Source organism: Choloepus didactylus, chromosome 3, assembly GCF_015220235.1.
Source record: "Choloepus didactylus isolate mChoDid1 chromosome 3, mChoDid1.pri, whole genome shotgun sequence".
NCBI classification, from domain to species: Eukaryota; Metazoa; Chordata; class Mammalia; order Pilosa; family Megalonychidae; genus Choloepus; species Choloepus didactylus.
The window spans coordinates 219,067,487-219,078,388 of NC_051309.1; the positions used below are offsets into that span (position 1 = coordinate 219,067,487).

At 38.9% G+C, this 10,902-nt stretch overlaps 1 pseudogene; it reads left to right on the forward strand.

Annotated features, from left to right (window-relative positions):
* Positions 1 to 725: 725 nt before the first annotated feature.
* On the forward strand, positions 726 to 3,639 carry LOC119530648 (annotated as a pseudogene).
* The last annotated feature ends 7,263 nt before the right edge of the window (positions 3,640 to 10,902 follow it).

The following is a 10,902-nucleotide window of genomic DNA, read 5'->3' on the forward strand; positions in this document are numbered from 1 at the left end:
TGTGCTAACATCACCTCTGTCCATTTCCAAATGTTTAAGTTCAACCTACTTAAACATTCTGCACATATTAAGAAACTGCTCCTGATTTTTTAGCCTCGTATATCCTGGTAACATAATCTACATTTTATGTCTATGAGTTTGTATATTATAATTAATTCATATCATTGAGATTATAAAATATTTGTCCTTTTGTGTCTGTCTTATTTTACTGAACATAATGTCCTCAAGGTTCATCCATGTTGTCATGTGCTTCAAGACTTCATTCCTTCCTACTGCTGAATAATACTCCATTGTTTGTATATACCACATTTTGTTTATCCACTCATCTGTTGATGAACACTTACTTGGGTTGCTTCCAGTCTTTTGGCAATCGTGAATAATACCACTATGAACATCGATGGGCGAATGTCTGTTCACATCCCTACTTTCAGATCTTCCAGGTATATCCTGAGTACTGCAATTGTGGGGTTCTAAGGCAACTCTATACTTAGCTTCAGAGAAACCTCCAAACCATCCTCCACAGGGGCTGTACCATTCTACATTCCCACCAGCAGTGAATAAGTGTAGAATCTTTTCTTGAGTTGCTTAAATGTGTCCTATCTAGGTTGCCTATCAGATCAAAGCAGAAGCAAGCTTGGGGCTGGGGAAAACTAAGTGAAAAATCAGTTGGGGTAGTGGAGGGGGGAGGTTAGGGGCAGAAGAAAGGGTGAAGTTGGGGTGAGAGTATGAGACATGTTGGAAAGTCAGGTATCAGAAATGTAGGAATTGATACAAAGACCAGGAAAGACAGTATTAAAGGTGGACAAGAATCTCATAGACCTGGTGAGGGCAGTAGGACTGAGATGAAGGCAATTAGGAATAATATACTTGAGTAGTGATTGCTTGCACTTATGCATACCTGTTATTTGTGATTTCTCAAGCTTTCAGCTATTATTGATTACTCTTTCATTTTTTGACAATGACTACTTCACATCTCAGACACCTGAGAAAGAAGCTGTATCTATTATAATCAAATGGAAAGATATAAATTCTTCCAAGTTCCCAATTACAGTTTTTACAAGAAAACTCGCCTTCATAAGAACGTATCAGAGGATTCTTACGTAACTGTTTGCTCATGCTAATCATACTTTGCTTTCAAAATCACATTAAAGGGAAATGAGCCCCAAAGCATTCACTATATTTTTATTTTAAGTTACTACCCTTTCATGATTTTTAAACATTTTCTCCTGCTCAAAAGTTTTCTTAAGTTAATTTTCTTCAACACTGTGTATTTTTTATTACCTGTTGGAAAGTTCCATATAGATATCCTGATAGTCCCTTCCCAATTTCTCCATTTCAATGAATACCACCATTATTTTCTTAATCACTCTCAAGTAAAAAAAAATTGCAGTTCACTTGGACTCCTCATTCTTCTTTACTCCCAACACACATCATTTGTTGTTATGTGTGATTAATTCTGCTTTTGTAACATTATGAAATCACTCTCCCTCTTTGAATTCCTTCTCTTTTGACCCTATTTTGGGCCATGTTCTCTCTTGTCTGAATTTTTAACAAAGCAGGGTTTGTGTCTTATTTCCTCCATCAATTAACCCTTATATTCATTTTTGAATGTTCAATTTTGAACCTATTATCCTGACTTCAGTGGCTCCTTATAGCTTATGAAACAAGATTCAAATTTATCAGCCTGATATTTAATATCTTCATGATTTGATTTTATGATCCCCTTCTATTTTGACTCTTAACTCCATATAACATGCTTTTCTCTTCTCACTTTAAAAAATATAAAAGATAGGAAAAACACATCTAGACCCCACTTTGTCCTCCAGCTACTGCCCCATTTCTTTCCTGTAGAGTAAATCTTCTTGGAAGTGTCTATACTCATTGTCTCCAATTTTCTGTTTACATGCTATCTTGTACACACTTCAGTGAGGTCATTGCACCAAGCTTGCTCTCCTGAAGTTCATTGCTTCTTGTTGCTACACATTAACACCATTTTTTTTTTTCAATATTCTTTTAATTTGACCTAACAGAAGCATTTCACATAGTTGATGACTTTCTCCTTCTTGAAACCCTTTCTTCTCTTGGATTGTAAACTCTGCTGATTTTTCTTCAACTATTTTGGCCTCTCTTTCTTAGGTTATTTTCACCATCTATTGTCTCTTCACATTCCCAACTTCCAAATGTTGGAGAGCCCTTGGGGTGAGTCTCTGGCATTCTTCTCTTCTCTGCCTACACTTAATCCGTAAATGATCTCTCAGAATCACGGCTTTACATACTATTTATACGGCATTTTTATGTCAAGTCTAGACCTCTCCCCTGAACTTCTGCCATTATATCTGCTGTGTAATTAGCACCTCTATTTGAATGTCTAATTTCCATTTGAAAATTGATACACACAAAATTAAGCTCCTGATATTCTCCTATCAAAAACCAAAATAATATGAAACTAAAAAATAATTCCTCGCTTAGTCTTCCCATCACATTATTTTATTTGCTGAGGCTTAAAACTTTGAAGTCATGTTTGACACTTCTCTTTTTCACATAAACCTCACATAAAATCTGTTATAAAATCCTATGATGTGGATCCCTGCTCCTCCCCTCAACAGACAGCTGCATCTTTTTGTGCAGTGCCAGCCACATCCCTGAGGCACAATAGTGAAGGTAAGAATGAACAGATTTGGCTGTACTGGGCACCTGGTCACCAGGGTTACTGAAAACTCTAGCCAAGTGCAGGTTGTTGCCATCAATGACCCCTTCATTGACCTCAACAACATGGTCTACCTGTTCCAGTTTGATTCCACCCATGGCAATTTCAAAGTCACCATCAAGGCTGAGTATGGGAAGCTTGTCATCAGTGGGAACCCCATTACTATCTTCCATGAGAGAGATTCCACCAACATCAAATGGGGTGATGCTGGTGCTAAATATGTCACGGAGTCCACTGGGGTCTTCAGGACCCTGGAGAAGGCTGGGCTCACTTGAAGGGTGGTGCCAAAAGAGTCAGCATCTCTGCCCCTTCAGCTGATGCCCTCATGTTTGTGATGGGTAAGAACTATGAGAAGTTTTACAACTCCCTCAAGATCATCAGCAATGCTTCCTGCACCACCAACTGCCTGCACCCTGCCCCAGCCAAGGTCATCCCTGCCAACTTTGGCATCATGAAGGATTCATGCCACCATACATGCCATCATTGCTACTCAGAAGACCTGGGATGGCCCCTCCAGGAAAATGTGGTGTGATGGCCAAGGGGCTGCCCAGAGCATCATCCCGGCATCTACTGGCACTGCTGAGGCAGTGGGCAAGGTCATCACGGCACCAAATGGGAAGATTGCTGGCATGGCCTTCCACATCCCCACCCCCAATGTGTCTGTCATGGATTTGACCTGCTGATTGGAGAAAGTGACCAATATGATGACATCAAGAAGCTGGTGAAGAGGGACTCAGGGCATCCTGGGCTACACTGAGAACCAGGTTGTCTCCTGTGACTTTAACGGTGACACCCACTCTTCCATCTTTAATGCTAGGGCTGGCATTACTCTTAATGACCATTTCATCAAGCTCATTTCCTGGTATGACAATGAATGTGGCTATAGCGACAAGGGTGGTGGATCTTCAGGTCACAAGGCCTTCAAGGAGTAAGAGGCCCTGGACCACCAGCCCCAGCGACAGCAGGAGAGAAAGAGAGAGGCCATCAGCTGCTGGGGAGTCCTAGCCCCAACTCTGTCCCCCAATAGTGAGAATTGCCCATCCTCCACAGCTTCCATCCCAGGCCCCTGGAAGGAGGGGAGGGACTGAGAAAGCCTGAATATGTCACGTACCATCAATAAAATACACTGTACCCCACCCCCAAAGAAAATCCTAACATTTCGCCTTCAATGCACACCCAAAATATTATCCATTAAAATCTACCCCACTCTCACCATCTGGGATCATGTCACTGTCTTCTCTTCCCTGCAGTTTTTGTCTAGCCCCATAACTGATCTCCCTGTTTCTGTTCTTGCCTCCCACCTCCTACTGTTCTCTCTCAACACAGTAGATAGTTTGATCATTCAAAAATGTGACTTGAATCAAGCTCCTCTTCTGGTCAAAAACTTCCAGCTGCCCCATGGCTTTTTAATGTCTTTGAGTAGAAATCAGCGTACTTCCTATTTTCTGAAAGGTCCTCCATGAACTTGTTGCAGTTACCTTGCTATTCTCTTCTCATACCAAGTTCCCCTTAATTCACTGCCCATCTATGTTATCCTCCCTCTATCCTCTATCCTCCCACTTTAGGGCCTTTGCACAGGCATTTTTCTCTGATGAAGATGCTTTTCAGTCACGCATCCACATGGCTATCTCAACTTTTTATTCATAGTTCACCTTCCAGTGATACTACCTACACAACTCCTCATTCCAACATTCAATGCTCCTAGTTTTGGGGGGTTAATTTCCTTTTGATAATTTTCTACTACAACACGTATTTTTAAAAACTTACCTTGCTTGGTGTCTAGTGCATGAATATAATATAAGTACCATGACGGAAAAGTTTTGCCTGTTTTCTCTACTATGTACCACCAGCAGGGTGTGGCACACCAGAAGTGTTCAATAATTATTTGTTGAGTGAATACATGTTCTTTCCACTACATCCATTCCTCCTTTGCTCAAGACAATCAGAGCTACACTGTGCTCTTTTTCTTCCTCTTTTTGCTTGTTACCCTCTACTTTACCCGGAACATCTTTCAGCCTTTCACTAAATCTCTGAAAGGCCAAATCCCATGCACCCTTCATATCTCACATCTCTTAAAAATTACATCATCCACTGCAGTTTTTCTGAAGTCTTTTCAACCAGAGGAGTTCTTGGCTTTATTTTGATTCCCATCACAGATTTGCCACAGCTGGGAGTAATCTCTCTGTTCTCTGAACACCCATAACATTTTACCATTGTTTGCATCCTCCATTAGCAGTGAGTTCTCCCTTTTTATTCCTGCTCTGAGCACAGCATATAAAGTTGATTATATTTTCTTTTTTGTATCTTTCATTTTTTTGTAACCTAAAGTTATGGAGAGCTCCCTGAGGAACTTCATGTATTTCTTTAGATGCCTTAGTATTATTTTTTTAACCTCTAAGAATCATTTGCCATCGAAGTGTTTTTTTTTTTTTAAGCTGTGGTCCACAGAGACCTGGCATTTTTCAAACTTTCTTACTGTAGAGATGGAGTGGGGAGTCAAGAGAATGGTGCTTCTAGAACCACTTCACATCCATAGCCTCCCCCCACACCTATTTCTGCTTTATACCTGTTCAGTATCCTGGGACGACATCACACACACACACACACACACACAGAACAGACAACAGATGTATTTCTTTGACAAAGTGATTCTGTTCTTAAAGATATTTTTGAAAACTTAAAATATGACTGTATATTAGCACAGAGATTTTCAGTTTCCAAATCTCTGTTGAACCAAACCCCAGAGTACATGTATGATTCATCTTTTCAACTTTAGGAGCTACAAATTATGGTCATTGTCTAGGTTCCAGCTCTTCCAAACAAAACCATAGTTTAGCAGAGCTGGAAGGATGCATTTTGATCCTCCTGAACAGCCCTCAGATGATGGAAACAGACTCCAAGAGGGAATGATTTGTTCATGTTCACACTGCTACTTAGGATGGAAGTCACAAGACCAAAAATCAGAAATGGTTTCAAGAGAAATGCACATTTTACACTCCATCTTGTTAAATAAAATAGTATTTCTTTGTGCCTCCACTTAGACTGTAGTATTTCTTAGTCCATTGAGAAGCAAACGTTGCCTCAAGGTATGTCAAAGATTTTTTCTGCTCCTAACAGGCTCAGGTTTCCAGCAGCTTTTTCCATACCAGATTTCCACTGGTGTTCTAGCTAGCCAACACACCAGTTTTAGCATCTACTTTATGGAGATATGGTGGTACAGAGATGAAAAGAAAGAGAAAAACAATCTCTGTGAAGGTCAAATGTATAGAAGATGTGTGAGGAAGAAATAGTTACCTATCAACTCCAGAAGGATCAAAATTATTTAATACGTGAGCAGGGTCTAGTAAAAAAAAACCATGGACTTAGGAGATGGATGCACGTGAACTTAATTTCCTGCTGTATCATCTAGAGCATGCGACCTTGAGCAAGCTACTTTATATTACCGAGCTTTGGTTCCTCATCAAACATTAAAATGGCAACCATAATAGTATTGTTGTATAGATGAAATTAGATAAATTATGTAACAGACACTGCCTCAGACTAGTCTCTAAATAAATGATAGATATTAGTAATTGAGTAACAACTTAACTAGACTAATAACATAAAATTAGCAGAAAGCATATTGTATTATTAAGACTTTTAATGGCAGATGCACAGACTGAATTTTTTTACCTGGCTCTGCTATAAATAAATGGTCCCATTAATTGTATATTTATTTCGTGATTCTGAAGACCTGTAATCCCACACCAGTACCTCTGCCTGTGCTACTCTGCTAATATCTAACAAATTTTGTTTCTCTGTCTTGGAGCCCATATAAATGTGGCATCTATAATGTAGCATTCCTTGCTTGCAACGTTGCACAGCTGTTCTCATGATGTGTGACTGTGTTTTATTTTAGTTAGTTAAAGCAGAAGAAACAAAACAGACAAGATTACCTGGATCATTATTTATTGTTAGTCAATATCAAATGTCCTAATGAGATTAACATGATTTGTTTGCAGATTACTGGAAGGAAGGGGAACTGCTGACCTTCTGTTCTAGTGCTTAGAATCTCCATGGACTCTGGAACAGGGAGTTTAAAATATTAATGCCTTGAATAATAAATTAGAGTACACAGCAAATGAGGTATGAGCATAACAATTTTAATTAGTTTTAGGCACATTTTAATGATTGTTTGGCCATTAACTCCAGTAAACATAAAAATGCAGGGGGAAGAGATGTACGAGTTCCTTATTACTTAGCTTTGTTTTAACTGAAGCCTTGCAAAGATGTATATCATTTTAATTTTGGTTCCAGAGGCTTTTATGTAAATTAATTGCATTGGAGAATTGGCAAGAACATTTTATTCAATTTGGAACAGCAGCGATTATAAGCTTTACATTAATATAACAACAATTTAACAATGGCTGATAGATGGGCCACGGCCATGCAATTATCAAATGTGTGCCACTCTCTTGATCTCTAATTAGGTCTATAAGCAAATAGAGTTTTGCCGGCACTAATTGCCATATTAAAGCTGGCAGTGAGATAGCAAGTGAGCCCACGTTGAGGTAGTAGGCATGAGGTGCTGTATATCCAAAGATTTCTCCACTTTCTGATTTAATCAGATATGTGATTCAATTATATATGTTGTGGAAATAGACAGTTAAGTGAATTGGAAAGCTCTCTCTTCTTTGCTCAGTACAACCATATGTTTTGTTAACCACAGATATTGGGGCTTTAACTTAAAAGAATAAGTATTAGGTTAAATGTTCTTTGCATCTTCCTTGCTGCCTGCTCAGATGTCTGCCCCCTCTCTGATAGTTGAAGTTTAGTACTTAGGATATTTACTGCTACGAGCCAGGCAAATACATAGATGGGAGAAGATGTACAATCCCTTTATTTGTTGCTTCATATTACTAGAGATTAAAAAGCATTCAAAGGGGATTTGGAAGGCATTCGGGCACTAGAATAGATATGGTGGGACCGGTTTTAAAGAACCCAGGAAATCCATTTATTCTTTTCATTCTTTGACTAAAGGCTTGGCCCATTATGCAACAAAGACTATTTGGTTTATTCTTTGTTCCAGCTTATTCCAACGTGCACATCAATAACATTTAAAAGGAAAAGGGATTTTAGTTTAGGGCTCAGCTGATTGAGTTGAAACGGGATCTGAAAAAGGCAATTTTTCTTGTGAAGAACCTGTAAGAAGACTGTCAACCCAGAAAGAAAAACTTAACTAACTGGATTTCTAGAAGGAAACGGACTTCTTTAAATATTCCTTTATGGGAAAAATAAATCCTTCCCATCCCCATCCAAAGAAGAAATTGAGACATGTCCATGGCAAATAATATAATCATACCAAGTGATAATTTCAAGTCTTTGACCAGGTCTTTTGTATCCACAGGAATGGCCGTTAAGAGAAATAAGTCATCAGGGCCTCCAAAAGCAAACCTTGCAAGCAGGAAATAATTATTTGTAAAATAATGTGAAATGTTCACACCATTGTGTAGAGAGGCACCTTGAAACATGTAAGCAATGAAAAAAAAACATTTCCTTTTTATGGGTGTAAGCTTCACTGTCACTGATAATTACTATTTATTCTGGGAAAATGCATGTGTTTGTGCTCACATACATTTACACTTGACTTAGCAGTGACAATGGACAATAAGAGTTTTAATAGGTGTGCCTATACAGCTGAAAAGAGCTCAAAATAGGGTCAAACTCAAGATTTCCATGTCTAGCCTAGACTGAACTGTGCCACTTAAAATGACAAAGGATGTCTCTGCCCTATTACTGGGGCTTGAAAGGATCAGCTATGATAAAACCTGATGTTCCCCCCAACCCTGTCCCTATCTGGTACTTTGATTTAATAATCAACCAAAAGATGGGTATCAACTTTCACAGTGCAGATTAGAAGAAAGAAATGCTTTCAGAGGGAAGAGACTGCCAAAGGCAAAGGGGCAGGTTTGGGAAGACAAGTGCACTCAAGAGGACATTCCAGCAAGGAACGTTCCCAGAATCACGGAGAAAGCACAAAATTTCAATTTTTCTTCACCTGAATTACGCGAGTCCTTCAACGAATTCACTTTTACCCATATAGCCTTGTGTGAGTTTGTCATGGGGAATAAAAGTACAGAATAGTAAAGGAAAGGTTGGGCTTTTCTATATCAACTTTAGGTCTGGCACTCATAGAAAGAAAACCACATCGCTGAGGTGTCCAGGAAAACTTCCAGATGCTAACTGGTAGCAAAGTGATCTTTTAGCAGTGCAGCTGGGAGAGGAAGGGGAAGCAGGTTCTGAGAGAATCATTCCGGGGATGCCACTAGAACAAGGTCACCCTTGCAGGTGGTTGGGGAGGAGGGGGCTATTGTGTTTCTCTGCAATTTACATAATCTCAGTACTTCAGAATAAACTTTAAATTTATGTGATGTGCATGTGCATGTATGTCTGTGTGCGTGTAGTAGAGAGTGCCATTCAAAGTGTTGATCTCTTTTTTGGCAGATTCAAATATGATAACTTTTCTCAGAGTTACTGAGTTATTTCATCATGGTGCAAGTGTGTGTCATGTAACCTAAGGGAAAAAAAAACTGCCATCTTTAGATCAGTAGTTATTCATTTTTCAGAATTTTGAGAACTTTGAAGCAACATTGCCTTTTATAATAACTAAGAAAGCACTTAGCTCACACTTCATAATTTAACAATTACAAATTAAAACATGAACTTTTGACTACCAACTACTCCATGCCAGAATCTTTTTCAAATATAATATTTGCCAAATATGAAAATAAATATATGCATATGTGTATATAATATCTCCAAGCCTCAAAATGTCACTGAAATGTTGGTATTACCTGTACTTTATGAAAAAAGACACTGAAGTGAAAGGAGGATAAGTCAGGATTCAAGGAAGTGTTGAGGCCAACATTTGAACTCAGAGCTGGTTGGAACCCAAAACCATGAGCTTTCCTTCATGCATGTTGCTTTGCTGCTTGAAACCTGGTGTGACATGAGACATAGTAGGTCCTTAAGAAGACTATACTTGTAGTAGTGTACAAATGTTACCAATATTTTATTCTTCTTTCCTCTAGCAACTGATTTGCTCTCACTCACAGGTAAACAGAGGTGAGATGTATGGCAGTGATGTAAGGGGCCCTGGGTTGCTTGGCCTTCCCTCAAGCCTAACAGGGAGTCTAAAATCTAATATTCTATTAGCCTAATATTCTAAGATTACATCCTGGTAAGGTGTTAGTATGGGTTGTTGGAAAGAACATGTGTCAACAGGATCACAAAAGCCAGCCCTTGGGCTTCAGTCTCATTGTTGGTGGAAGGAAGGTTCTAGAATAAATGGCTTCAAATTTTACTCTTGTTATAGAATTCAATACGCATTTGATGTTATTTAAATTAAAGCTTCATGACTCCTTGTAGAGATAACATATTAGCTTCTCACAAATTGGCAGGACTAATATCTAGCTATTAATCTCTTATCACACAACAAAAAGCTGCCTTTTGAGCAAATGGAAAAGAATAGGAAGAGGTTGAAGGAATAGTCAGTTGTTGGGGAGATTAGTAAGATCCTGTAGAGGGTAACCCTGGGTTCCTTAAAGAATGTGTGACATTAAGGGTGTCAAGAAGATGAAATACAGAACAATAAAATAGTATGTGGCTCGGTAACAATAGGTCTTATAGGAAAGGGAGATGGGCCATATAAAATAGGCATGCATTTAGATATTTATCTCAAAGTGGTCTTGCCTAGTAATGATACCCAGGGTGCCTAAAGCTGCAGAACTTTAGTTCTCAGTCTTGATTCCAGTTTCTATTTAATTCTTCCTTGCTTGATGTCTTCTTCTTTTCAAGTCCTTGGCCTACAGGCCTGTAGTAACTTGCATAGTAATTAATCCCTGATGCTGAGAATCAGCCAGGAAGTCAGAAAGCCACTGAAAATTGGACTGCTTGGCTTCTCGCCTCCTGCTCTGGCCTTTTGTTAGTACTTCAGATTTCTAGCAAGGTCTTTTTCCCAAAATTCTATTGCCAATTTACTGGGCAAGAGATAGGCATCACTGGACTGAGGGTAAATGGTCATCTTTTTAAATTTTAATGTTCCTGCCCTTAATTAATAGTTTAGTTTTTCAGACCTTCATTTGTTACACTTAAATAGCTTTGGTAATTGGCTTTGCACCTCAGTTAGGTTTGTTGCCCCAAACCAGTCCAGAAAA